Source organism: Ovis aries, chromosome 4 (genome assembly GCF_016772045.2).
Source record: "Ovis aries strain OAR_USU_Benz2616 breed Rambouillet chromosome 4, ARS-UI_Ramb_v3.0, whole genome shotgun sequence".
Lineage (NCBI taxonomy): Eukaryota > Metazoa > Chordata > Mammalia > Artiodactyla > Bovidae > Ovis > Ovis aries.
This window is the reverse complement of record NC_056057.1, coordinates 116,562,989-116,574,969: the sequence shown is the minus strand read 5'-3', so window position 1 is coordinate 116,574,969 and position 11,981 is coordinate 116,562,989.

The following is an 11,981-nucleotide window of genomic DNA, read 5'->3' as shown; positions in this document are numbered from 1 at the left end:
ATAATATATATAATATTTTTTTCCTCCCCCAAATATAGCAGACTGGTTCCAAATTGGGAAAGCAGTACGTTAAGGCTGTATACTGTCACCCTGCTTATTTAACTTACATGCAGAGTACATCATGCGAAATGCTGGGCTGGATAAAGCACAAGCTAGAATCAAGATTTCCAGGAGAAATATCAATAGCCTCAGGTATGTAGATGACACCACCCTTCTGGCAGCAAGTGAAAGAGAAACTAAAGAGCCTCTTGATGAAAGTGAAAGAGGAGAGCGAAAAATCTGGCTTAAACTCGGCATTCAAAAAATGAAGATCGTGGCATCTGGTCCCATCACTTCATGGAAAATAGGTGGAGAACCAATGGAAACAGTGACAGATTTTCTTTTCTTGGGCTCCAAAATCATTGCAGATGGTGATTGCAGCCATGAACTCAAAAGACAATTGCTCCTTGGAAGAAAAGCTATGACCAACCTAGACAGCATATTAAAAAGCAGAGATATTACTTTGCCGACAAAGGTCCATCTAGTCAAGGCTATGGTTTTTCCAGTAGTCATGTATGGATATGAGAGTCAGACCATAAAGAAAGCTGAGCACCAAAGAATTGATGCTTTTAAACTGTGATGTTGGAGAAGACTCTTGAGAGTCCCTTGAACTGCAAGGAGATCCAACCAGTCCATCCTAAATGAGATCAGTCCTGAATATTCACTGGAAGGACTGATGCTGCAGCTGAAACTCCGATACTTTGATGCAAAAGAACTGATGCAAAGAACTGATTCCTTGGAAAAGACCCTAATGCTGGGAAAGATTGAAGGCAAGAGGAGAAGGGGATGACAGAGGATGAGATGGTTGGATGGCATCACCAACTCAGTGCACATGAGTTTGAGAAAGCTCTGGGAGTTGGTGATGGACAGGGAAGCCTGGCATGCTGCAGTCCATGGGGTCACAAAGAATCAGACACGACTGAGAGACTGAACTGAAGAATATCCTTGGGATAAAGGTGGTGCTTAGGTATCTGAATTGTTTTTCTGTTTGGCCTCTGGTGGATCATGGAGCCATTGAATTTTAAATCCTCTGATAGGCTGACCCTTTTTTTTGAGGTTTCTGTGTTTATAGCTGAGAGAAATGAGGCCCAGAGGTTTTTAGTTGCCCAGGTCACAAAGCTAGTTAGTGTGAGAAAGAAGCCTAGACTTCAGATCATCAAAAACTTCATAGCCAAGAAGAAGCTTTCTGGTATCCTGAAAGCTGCTCTGAGCCAAAAAAAAAGAAAAAACAGTGTTGATGCATGGCAGAAACCAACAAAATTCTGTAAAGCAATTATCCTTCAATTAAAAAATAAGTTAAAAAAGAAAGATAAGACTCCCAGTGAGCTGTGCAAATCTTCCTCCACACTCCTCATGTGCAGGGAAGAGACCAAGCCAGGACTGAGTGGCTCTGAGAACAACTAGGTCTGGGGTGAGTGTGTGCTCAGCCGTGTCCAACTCTTTGCAAATCCATGGATTGTAGCCCGCCAGGCTCCTCTGTCCACAGGATTCTTCAGGCAAGAACACTGGAGTGGGTTGCCATTTTTTACTTCAAGGGGTCTTGGAAGCATGTCTGGAGTCAGTCAGTCAGTTCAGTTGCTCAGTCGTGTCCGACTCTTTGAGACCCCATGGACTGCAGCACGCCAGGCTTCCCTGTCCACCACCAACTCCCAGAGCTTTCTCAAACTGATGTCCATCCAACCATCTCATCCTCTGTCATCCCCTTCTCTTCTTGCCTTCAATCTTTCCCAGCATCAGGGTCTTTTCCAAGGAGTCAGTTCTTCGCATCAGATGGCCAAGGTATTGGAGCTTCAGCTTCAGCATCAGTCCTTCCAATGAATATTCAAGACTGATCTCCTTTAAGATGGACTGGTTGGATCTCCTTGCAGTCCAAGGGACTCTCAAGAGTCTTCTCCCTCACCGCAGTTCAAAAGCATCAATTCTTTGGTGCTCAGCTTTCTTTATGTCCAACTCTCACATCCATACATGACTACTGGAAAAACCATAGCTTTGACTAGATGGACCTTTGTGGGCAAAGTAATGTGTTTGCTCTTTAATATGCTGTCTGGTTTGGTCATAGCTTTTCTTCCAAGGAGCAATTGTCTTTTGAGTTCATGGCTGCAATCACCATCTGCAGTGATTTTGGAGGCCAAGAAAAGAAAATCTGTCACTGTTTCCACTGGCTCCCCATCTATCTGCCATGAAGTGATGGGACCGGATGCCATGATCTTCATTTTCTGAATGTTGAGCTTTAAGCCAGATTTTTCACTCTCCTCTTTCACTTTCATCAAGAGGCTCTTTAGTTCTTCTTCACTTTCTGCCATAAGGGTGATGTCATCTGCGTATGTGAGGTTATTGATATTTCTTCTGGAAATCTTGATTCCAGCCTGTGCTTCATCCAGCCCAGCATTTAGCATGATGTACTCTGCATATAAGTTAAATAAGCAGGGTGACAGTATACAGCCTTAACGTACTGCTTTCCCAATTTGGAACTAGTCTGTTGTACTTGGGGGAGGAAAAAAATGTTTTGGTTTTTTTTAACAAGCCCTTCATTAAAATTTCCTTGGAAAGAGATACTAAAGTTTTTAGCAAGCAACAGATGGTAAAGAGAACTTAATTGTACATTAACCACCATTAGTAATTTAAGATGTGGAAAATGTCATTGATAATCTCTTGTTTGAAAATGCTTCCTTTAATGCTTCATTTTATTGAAAGTAAGAAATATTTACAAGGTTTTTATAGAGGTTCATTCAAAGTTTATAGCCCTCTGCTCAGCTTTGCTCCAGAGGTCTCATGTTCTGAAGTCCAGGCTGTAGAAACAACAGGGAGGTATTCTGCCTAAAATAAGGGCAGTTGACAGAAAAGCTCAAGTTATCAGAGTGAGTTTGAAAATTACTCTGCTCCTATAGGCAACTGCCAGTGTTTTGAGTAGGCAGTGAAGGGATTAAAGCAATATTTTAGGAAAATTTAATCTGCCTCAGTCTGTAGGATGAATTAGGTGGGGAGGGAGAGAAACTAGAAGGGAGGTGGTCTGGAGACACAGCTACAAATGAGGGGTGGTTTTCTGCTGTTAAGAGATAACATGGGGGAATCCCCTGGCCGTCAAGTGGTTAGGACTTCACTGCCGAGAGCGTGAGTTCAGTCCCTGGTCAGAGAACTAAGATCCCACATGCTGCACGTTGCCACCCAAAATATATATATATTTATATATCATAATATATCATAATGATTATGAGGACAGGCTTTCAAATTAAATACAGCCTCCTTCAGATCCAAGCTGTTTCCCTTGTGAATCACATGACCTTGAATAAATTACTTAACCTAATGCTTCAGTTTCCATGTATAAAATTGGGTAATAAAACCTCTCTCACAAGCTTATTATGAGAATATGAGAATGTGCTCTAAAAACCAGAGCCTCATACTTGGAACGTGGTATACCCTTAAATAAACTGGAACTTTTTCTTATTGCTGTAGAGTTATTTATGATATTATGTAAAAGCTTAGAAAATTCTGTTAATATTGACAACAATAACAACAAAAATATTGCCCAAAGGCACCGCCCGACAATCTATGTTTTTCATATCTGCTCCTTCTCAGAAGGAAGCACAGATTCATATCAGTCTGGCCTGGTTATTGCTAACCACAGCTCCCTCAAATTAAACATGGACCCTTCTACTACCAATAGCCCAGTCCTCCCCAACTCTGCAAGTTTGTCCTGCAAAGACTGCGGCAGGTGGAGAGCACCCCGTGAGCAGGGGTCAGGCCTGGAGCCCAGCCTCCTGGGAGCTCCCAGCAGAACCCTGCCGGTGCAGTGGTACACAGCAAGACACAAGCAGGGTTTCAGGGCTGGGCTGCAAAGCCGGGCAAGAAGGGTACAGCCGTTGCAGATGGCACATCCATTCCCTTCCTGAATCTCAGCACAGTGGATGAAGCCCCAGAGGCAGCCACAGGAGCTGCACGCAGCCATCCCATCAGCAGATGCTTCCCAAAGCTGAAGAAGATAGCCCTGTCTATTGCCAGCCACTGGTCGGTTTCCCGAGCACCAGGCAGTCAGGGAAAAGCAGGGGAATCAACTGAGAATCCACATATTACTGACTCATTGAAACCTAAAAATCCAGACCTTTAGCAACCTAAAGCAATGTTTCCTGGGTAAATATTCACTCAAAGTGATTCAAGTTTGCATTTATTTGTTTCGTTCTGTTTTGTTTTGTTTTTTTTTTTAAGCTTGTTAGAAAACCCGTAATATCTTACCAGAAATGCCTGCAGAGCCAGTGGAGGAGCTGTCGGGCTCCTGGACACGTAGAAAATCCACTGTTTGGGCAAGAGGAACACCTGGGCCTGATGACCTCAGAGCTTGGTTCACACGGTTTGTCTCAGTGTGGACTCTGGGCAGTCACCCCACGCTGGCTCCCCACAGAGAATCCCCCGGACAGGACGTGGCCTCTTTTGTGGGGTAACATGCTGGTTTTCTCAAATAATGGTTGGTGGATGCCAGGCATTATCTGTGCTGTGACTACAGTAGGAATCTGTAGGATGGAAGCAAGCACTCATTCCATCAACAATCACGTATTTAGTACAAACTGGCTGCTGGAAAGGCCCAGAGAATGCAGGAAGGCAAGTGCAGTCTTTGCTCCTTCCCAGGGCTCAATCTGTAAAGACAGAGACAAATAACTACAGTAGGCGAGTAAGCCATACGAGGGCACAGGGCCAGAGGCTGTGGATACAGACCGGAAGCCTCTGCTCTTCTCTGCCTTTTTTGTTTAAGTGAAAGTGAAAGTCGCTCAGTCATGTCCAACTCTTTGCGACCCCATGGACTATATAGTCCTTGGAATTCTCTAGGCCAGAATACTGGAGTGGGTAGCCATTCCCTTCTCCAGGAGATCTTCCCAACCCAGGGATTGAACCCAGGTCTCTCGTACTGCAGGCAGATTCATTACCAGCTGAGCCACAAGGGAAGCCCCCCAGTAAACTCTTTGAGCCTCAGTTTCCTCATTTGTGAAACGATAATGAAATAACTAATTGGCCAAGTTACAGTGAGTTCTGAAACACGTCAAGATATGGCAGGTAACAACCATCTGTCATTTACCATGGCTATTTTAACAAAGGAGTACAACAAGACTATGCTGTCACACTGCTTATTTAACTTATGTGCAGAGTACATCATGCTAAATGCTGGGCTGGATGAATCACAAGCTTCAGTCAGGATTGCCAGGAGAAATATCAATAACCTTAGGTAACACAGATGATACCACTCTAATAGCAGAAAGCAAAGAAGAAGTAAATAACTCTCTCTTGATGAGAGTCAAAGAGGAAAGTGAAAAATCTGGCTTAAAACTCAACATTCGAAAAATGAAGACCATGGCATCCAGTCCCGTCACTTCATGACAAATAGAAGGGGAAAATGTGGGAGCAGTGACAGATTTCTTGGGCTCCAAAATCACTGAGGATGGTGACTGCAGCCATGAAATTAAAAGACATTGCTCCTTGGAAGAAAAGCTATGACCAACCTAGATAGCATATTAAAAAGCAGAGACATGACTTTGCTGACATAGGTCCATCTAGTCAAAGCTATGGTTTTTCCAGTAGTCGTGTATGGAAGTGAGAGTTGGACTGAGCACCAAAGAATCGATGCTTTCAAACTGTGGTGTTGGAGAAGACTCTTGAGAGTCCCTTGGACTGCAAGGCAATCCAACCAGTCCATCCTAAAGGAAATCAATCCTGAATATTCATGGAAGGACTGATTCTGAAGCTGAGACTCCATTACTTTGGCCATCTGATGAGGAGAGCCAACTCCTTGGAAAAGACCCTGATGCTGGGAAAGACTGAAGGAAGAAGAAGAGGGAGACAGAGGATGAGATGGCTGGATGGCACCAGCGACTCAGGGGACATATTGCTGTTCAGTCGCTCAGTCGTGTCCTATTCTTGTGACCCCATGGACTGCAGCACGCTAGGCTTCCCTGTCCCTCACTATCTCCTGGAGCTTGCTCAAACAACGGTGCAGTACCTGGAAGCCTGGTGTACTGCAGTCGATGGGGTCACAAAGAATCGGACACGACTGAGCGACGGACAGGAATTTTAATGATAGTGGAATGGATGGAGGCCCCATAGACGGAGGAGGGCTCAGAGGAACCAGAAGGGCTTAGTAGGGAAGGTAGCATTTGAAATGACTCTCAAATAAGATTTTAATCATCTCTGATTCCTGGGCCTCTATGGAGTTCAGGTTATAGACCTTGGAGTATGTCCAGAGCATCTGAAATTGTATTCTAAACTTCATATTGTCTGCATATCCAGTTTTGGAGGGGCAGAGGACCCATAGTTTGCAAATTACTCTTAAATGGGTTAATAACCATCTCAAAACGTTATGAACCACCACGCTGAACTAGAAGTATAACTAGAGGTTCACCAGGTAGGCAACGTCAGAAAAGCCATTTCAAGCAGAACAAAGGTTCACAGAAAGCACAAATGTGAAGAGGAAGTAAAGTGGCTCCGTGGGTGTGCAGGCCCCAGACACCCACGCTCAGAAGGGTCTTGCTCTCAGTTCAATGTTTGGTTGTCCCTGCCGTGAACTTCTCAGCTTTGTTTGTTTTGTGTGTGCCACACCATATGTGAAATCTTAGTTCCCTGACCAGGGATTGAACCCGAGCCCCCTGCAGTGGAAGCGAGGAGTCTTAACCATTTAACCATCAGGGAAGTCTGGACTTCCTGATTTTTTGACAAAAAGCCCAGTGTTTTCATTTTGCACTGGGCCTCGAAGATTATATAGCCAGTCCTGAGAGGAAACATGATATTTTCAAAGAATTCCCAATGGATGGCGTGAGATAAGGGTAAGAGGTAAGAATAGCCACATGAAGGAGCTACTATTCCAGCCAAGAGACTTAAAAATTGTTAGAAGTGTAGAGACACGGTGGGGATTTAAAAAGCAAGCTAGCGTGGCCTTTTACTGTGGAAGAGATCCCTATGGTGGCTTATGGAGGCGGGACTGGGGGCACTGACAGCTGTAGACTGGAATCAGGAGGCAGCTACCACAGTAGGTCAGGTAAACAAGAAGAGGGCTTGAATTAGATGGTGGTCACAGGAGAGAGGAGGAGGGCTACTAGGTCAGGAGGTGGGGCCCAGTGGGCTCAGTGGCACTCTGGATTGGGTTTAACGGAGGAGACCAGCATGACTGCCATGAACCTCACTTGAGGAGTGGATTTTCAAAGAAAGTTAATTCTGTTTGGGACCATATCAGGGCTTCCTGATAGCTCAGTTGGTAAAGAATCCGCCTGCAATGCAGGAGACCCTAGTTCGATTCCTGGGTGGGGAAGATCCGCTGGAGCAGGGATAGGCTATGCACTCCAGTCTTCTTGGGCTTCCCTGGTGGCTCAGCTGGGAAAGAACCTGCCTGCAATGCAGGAGACCTGGGTTCAGTCTCTGGGTTGGGAAGATCCCCTGGAGAAGGGAAAAGCTACCCATTCCAGTATTCTGGACTGGAAAACTCCATGGATGTATAGTCCAGGGGGTCACAAAGAGTCAGGCATGACTGAACGACTTTCCCTCGGGTGTCTCGGAGTGCCCCAGGTCAGGAAGTTTCTGCAGCTGATGTCTAAAGGATGGAGAGGGAGGGAGGGAGCTCTGAGATGGAGAGTTTTTCTTTCTTTTCTGGCTGCGCCATGTGCTGACCGGGGATCAAACACAGGCCCCCTGTATTGAGAGCATGAAGTCTTAACCCTTGGACCACCAGGGAAAAGTCCTTGAGATAGAGAGTTCTGAGTCATCAGCCTTGGTTGTGGAGAATGTTCGGGGGAACATCAGAGACCTGAGCACGGAACCCTGGGGACCGCGGTGGCGGCGAAGGGAGGGGGTCCGAGAGGGAACCCGCTGTGAAGCAGACAGACTGAAGGACTTCAGGGGCCCCAAGGGGCAGGGGGACCTGGCAGTCAGAGAGACCCCTTTTCAAAAGGGGAGAGCCTCCAGCTCATCAGAGAGGTGACAAGAACAGAAAACAGTCCTGAGGGCCTGGCTGTGGGACAGTCTCTGGTGATCACTGGCAAGAAAGGCTTCTGGAAAAGCCAGCCCAGGGCAAGTGGAGGGGCAGGTGAGAGCCGTGGAGACGCTGAGCAGGGCCCTGCAGGGGGATGTGACCCCGAGGGCTGAGCAGCTGGAGGAGGGAGCAGTATTTTGGGGGGTGAGGGTGGGGATAGGGGGCCCTGAGTGAGGGGAAGGAGTGAGCCAGCCCAGACCGCCTGTCCTGAGCCTGAAAGTACAAAGTCAGACATGGATACTTGCGGGGTGGGAAATGGACCGAGACCACACAGGGTAGGTCCACCTGTTTTTCTCTGTAGAAGCTGCAAAGTCGCTGCAGGGCAGAGGGCCGAGATGGGACAGGGGGGCTTAGGAAAGGATGTGCCAGGCGAGCCCAAGCTCAGCCAGGACAAGAGGAAAGGTGCTGGTGTCAACTGAAGATCTGCTGCAGAGCTTTTTTACAGCCTCTTTGGGCTTCCCTCATAGTTCAGTCGGTAAAGAATCCACCTGCAATGCAGGAGACCCCGGTTCAATTCCTGGGTCGGGAAGATCGCTGGAGAAGGGATAGGCTACCCACTCCAGTCTTCTTGGGCTTCCCTGTTGGCTCAGCTGGTAAAGAATCTGCCTGCAATGCGGGAGACCTGGGTTCCATCCCTGGGTTGGGGAGATCCCCTAGAGAAGGGAAAGGCTGCCCACTCCAGGATTCTGGCCTGGGTGTAGAGTCTTCTCTTGTGTTGTTGGAAGAGGGTGTTTGCTATGACCAGTACTGGGAAACAAGTGGCTAGAAGCCTTGGCTAAGTGACTCTTCCTCTCCAGACCAGTTCTGAAACCTCAAAACAATTCTCCATCAAGGCTTACTGCACAAAAGCCCTTTTGCTAATTTCTTGGTACACGTTGGTTTCTTGCAACCCATTCTCTTCAAAGATTCCTCTTTCTTCTTCTTGGAGATGTCCTCCATTCATTCTCTCAGAGAGGGCTTGCAGGTCATAAAACATCTTCGTTCTGGCAGATCCAAAGATGTCCTTATTTTTCTTCTAATGTTGAACAGGAGGCTAAGAAAAAGAATCTAAGATCAAAGGTAACTTCCTCAGCACTTGGCTCTACTCTTCATTATCTTCTGACAGGCCAGGTGGCTGACAAGGCATCTAGTCCTTATTCCTTTGTGGTAATCTGTCTTCCTCTGATAGCTTTGGGATTTCCTCTTTATTCCTAACTACCACATGTCCAGATGAGACTTTTGTGTTTTTATTCTTCTCAAGACTCAAAGAGTTTCTTCAATATGAACATGTGTTCTGGGACATTCTGTGGTCTTTTTCTTTCTTTCTTTTTTCTTTTTTGGTTAAGAAGTGAATTTATTCAGATACAGAGAGAAGTACACTCCACAGACAGAATGTGGGCCAGCGCAGAGGGCGAGTGCAGCCCCGAAATTTGGCGTGGTTAGCTTTTACAGGCTGGGTAATTTCATATGCTAATGAGTGGGGGGGTTATTCAAACTATTTTGGGGAAGGGGCGGAGATTTCCAGGTTCTGGGCCACTGCCCACTCCTTGGTGTTCTAACAGTGCCTTGGAACTGTCCGGGCACCTCTGAGTGTGTCATTTCACTTGCTGATTGAGGATCAAGGTCTAGTCTTGTCTGCCAGCTTCGTCCCATTTGATCCTAATCAACTTATATTGTGTCCTTGAGCTACGACCTTCTTTCAAAAGTTGGGCCCTCCCCCTTTCCCTCCTGTTACATTCCCTTCCTCAGAGATTTTACTCCCATATTCTTACGGGAAGCAGAAGGGTGAAGGTCCAGTTTCTGTAATTGCTTTAAGGCTGAATAGGGGCATTGACCCTCCCTATCAGGGAGTAAAAATCTCTGGAAACCTGATCTAGGGGCCTCAGGGGCAGGGCGGCTCCTTTTTTAGTCCACACCCCTACATAGCCATCATCTTGATATAGAACTGTTGTAACCGTTTCCTTCATCTTCCTCTGTATCTTCTTGATGACGAAGCATTTTTGTACCAGCACCAGTGTACAGAAATATCTATAAATGACAAAAGACTCAAAAGGAATGGTCAAACATTTGATTCAGTTCAGTTCAGTTGAGTCGCTCAGTCGTGTCCGACTCTCTGCGGCCCCATGAATCGCAGCATGCCAGGCCTCCCTGTCCATCACCAACTCCCGGAGTTCACTCAGACTCACGTCCATCGAGTCCGTGATGCCATCCAGCCATCTCATCCTCGGTCGTCCCCTTCTCCTCCTGCCCCCAATCCCTCCCAGCATCAGAGTCTTTTCCAACGAGTCAACTCTTCGCATGAGGTGTCCGAAGTACTGGAGCTTCAGCTTTAGCATCATTCCTTCCAAAGAACACCCAGGGCTGATCTCCTTCAGAATGGACTGGTTGGATCTCCCTGCAGTCCAAGGGACTCTCGAGAGTCTTCTCCAAAACCACAGTTCAAAAGCATCAATTTGATTACAGTGTACAACATTTGATTACAGTGTACGATAAAGTTTGGTTACAATAACCAGAATTACAAATGATCACATTTAATATAACATACCAAATAACCTAGTTAAACATTTCTTTTTGAGATACCTCAGTTCAGTTCAGTTCAGTTCAGTCGCTCAGTCATGTCTGACTCTTTGCCACCTCGTGGACTGCAGCATGCCAGGCCTCCCTGTCCATCACCAACTCCCAGAGCTTGCTCAAACTCATGTCCATTGAGTCAGTGATGTAATCCAGCCATCTCATCCTCTGTTGTCCCCTTCTCCTCCTGCCTTCAATCTTTCTCAGCATCTGGGTCTTTTTCAATGAGTCAGTTCTTCACATCAGGCGGGCAAAGTATTGCAGTTTGAGCTTCAGTGTAGGGTAAGGGAGTTAGAGAAAGCGAGGTTCAGAAAAAGAACGAGACCGGCACTTTACAGGAACTGGAGCGGGGTGCCATTGCCTTCTCCCTTTACAGGAACAGATCATCTTAATGAGGCGAGAAGGGGCATCAGTCAGACCAGTGAGCTGCTGCACTTACCCAAGAAAAGAGTAAGTATATATAGGCATGTATGTGGAAAACTACTGTCTTAAGGGACCTGTTCTTCTCCAAGGTTGTTCGGAGTAGTTATCTCTTAAATGGCTGAGGCAAGGAAGTTTGGAGATAGGCCAGAGGCTGGACCTGCTGAGAGCTGGGCATAATCAACTTAATGTCCATTTTTCCTTTGGGTGAGAGAATTCTTTGTTTGGCATAGGATGATGGGGAAGACCTGGAGGGGAGTTTTAACTCCAGGCTATTTTGAGCCGTGTAACTTTCCTTCATTCAGCATCAGTCCTTCAAGTGAATATTCAGGATTGATTTCCTTTAGGATTGACTGGTTGGATCTCTTTGCAGTCCAAGGGACTCTCAAGAGTCTTCTCCAACACCACAGTTCAAAAGCATCAATTCTTCAGCACTCAACTTCATGTGCAAAGAGATCCCACATCCATACATGACTAGATTTTAGATGCTGTCCCTTCCAAGGGAGTCTCCCAACTAGTGCCCAAAAGTTGTCACAAAGAAACAGCATGAAGACATCCCCAGTGGTGTTGACGACTAGTTGGAGGTGGTTTAGCTGTAAGTTGGGAATAATGGGTCAACAGTTATAAGAGTTAGAGGGAGGGGAATAAAAGCAGTCTTCTGAGGTTAACAGAAGAAACAGAGCGGAAATGAACAAACACCAAAAAAAATGTAGGAGGAAAACCTCAGAGCCAAAGAAAAAACTGTAATTTTGTCCTGGACCTGCTGTTGGACCTGCATAAGCGTACAGGATTGACCTGCCAGTCACAAATAAGCAGACAACAGCAGAGAGTTTTCCTCAGTATACCTGGCTCACAGGGTCCCAGGGACCTCTTCAGGACCTTTTCTTACCTTATCACCGGCTCTTTGTGGTCACCAGCTGAAACCATTTACCACAGACTGGGACTCAAACCCATGTGCTGGGACTTGAAC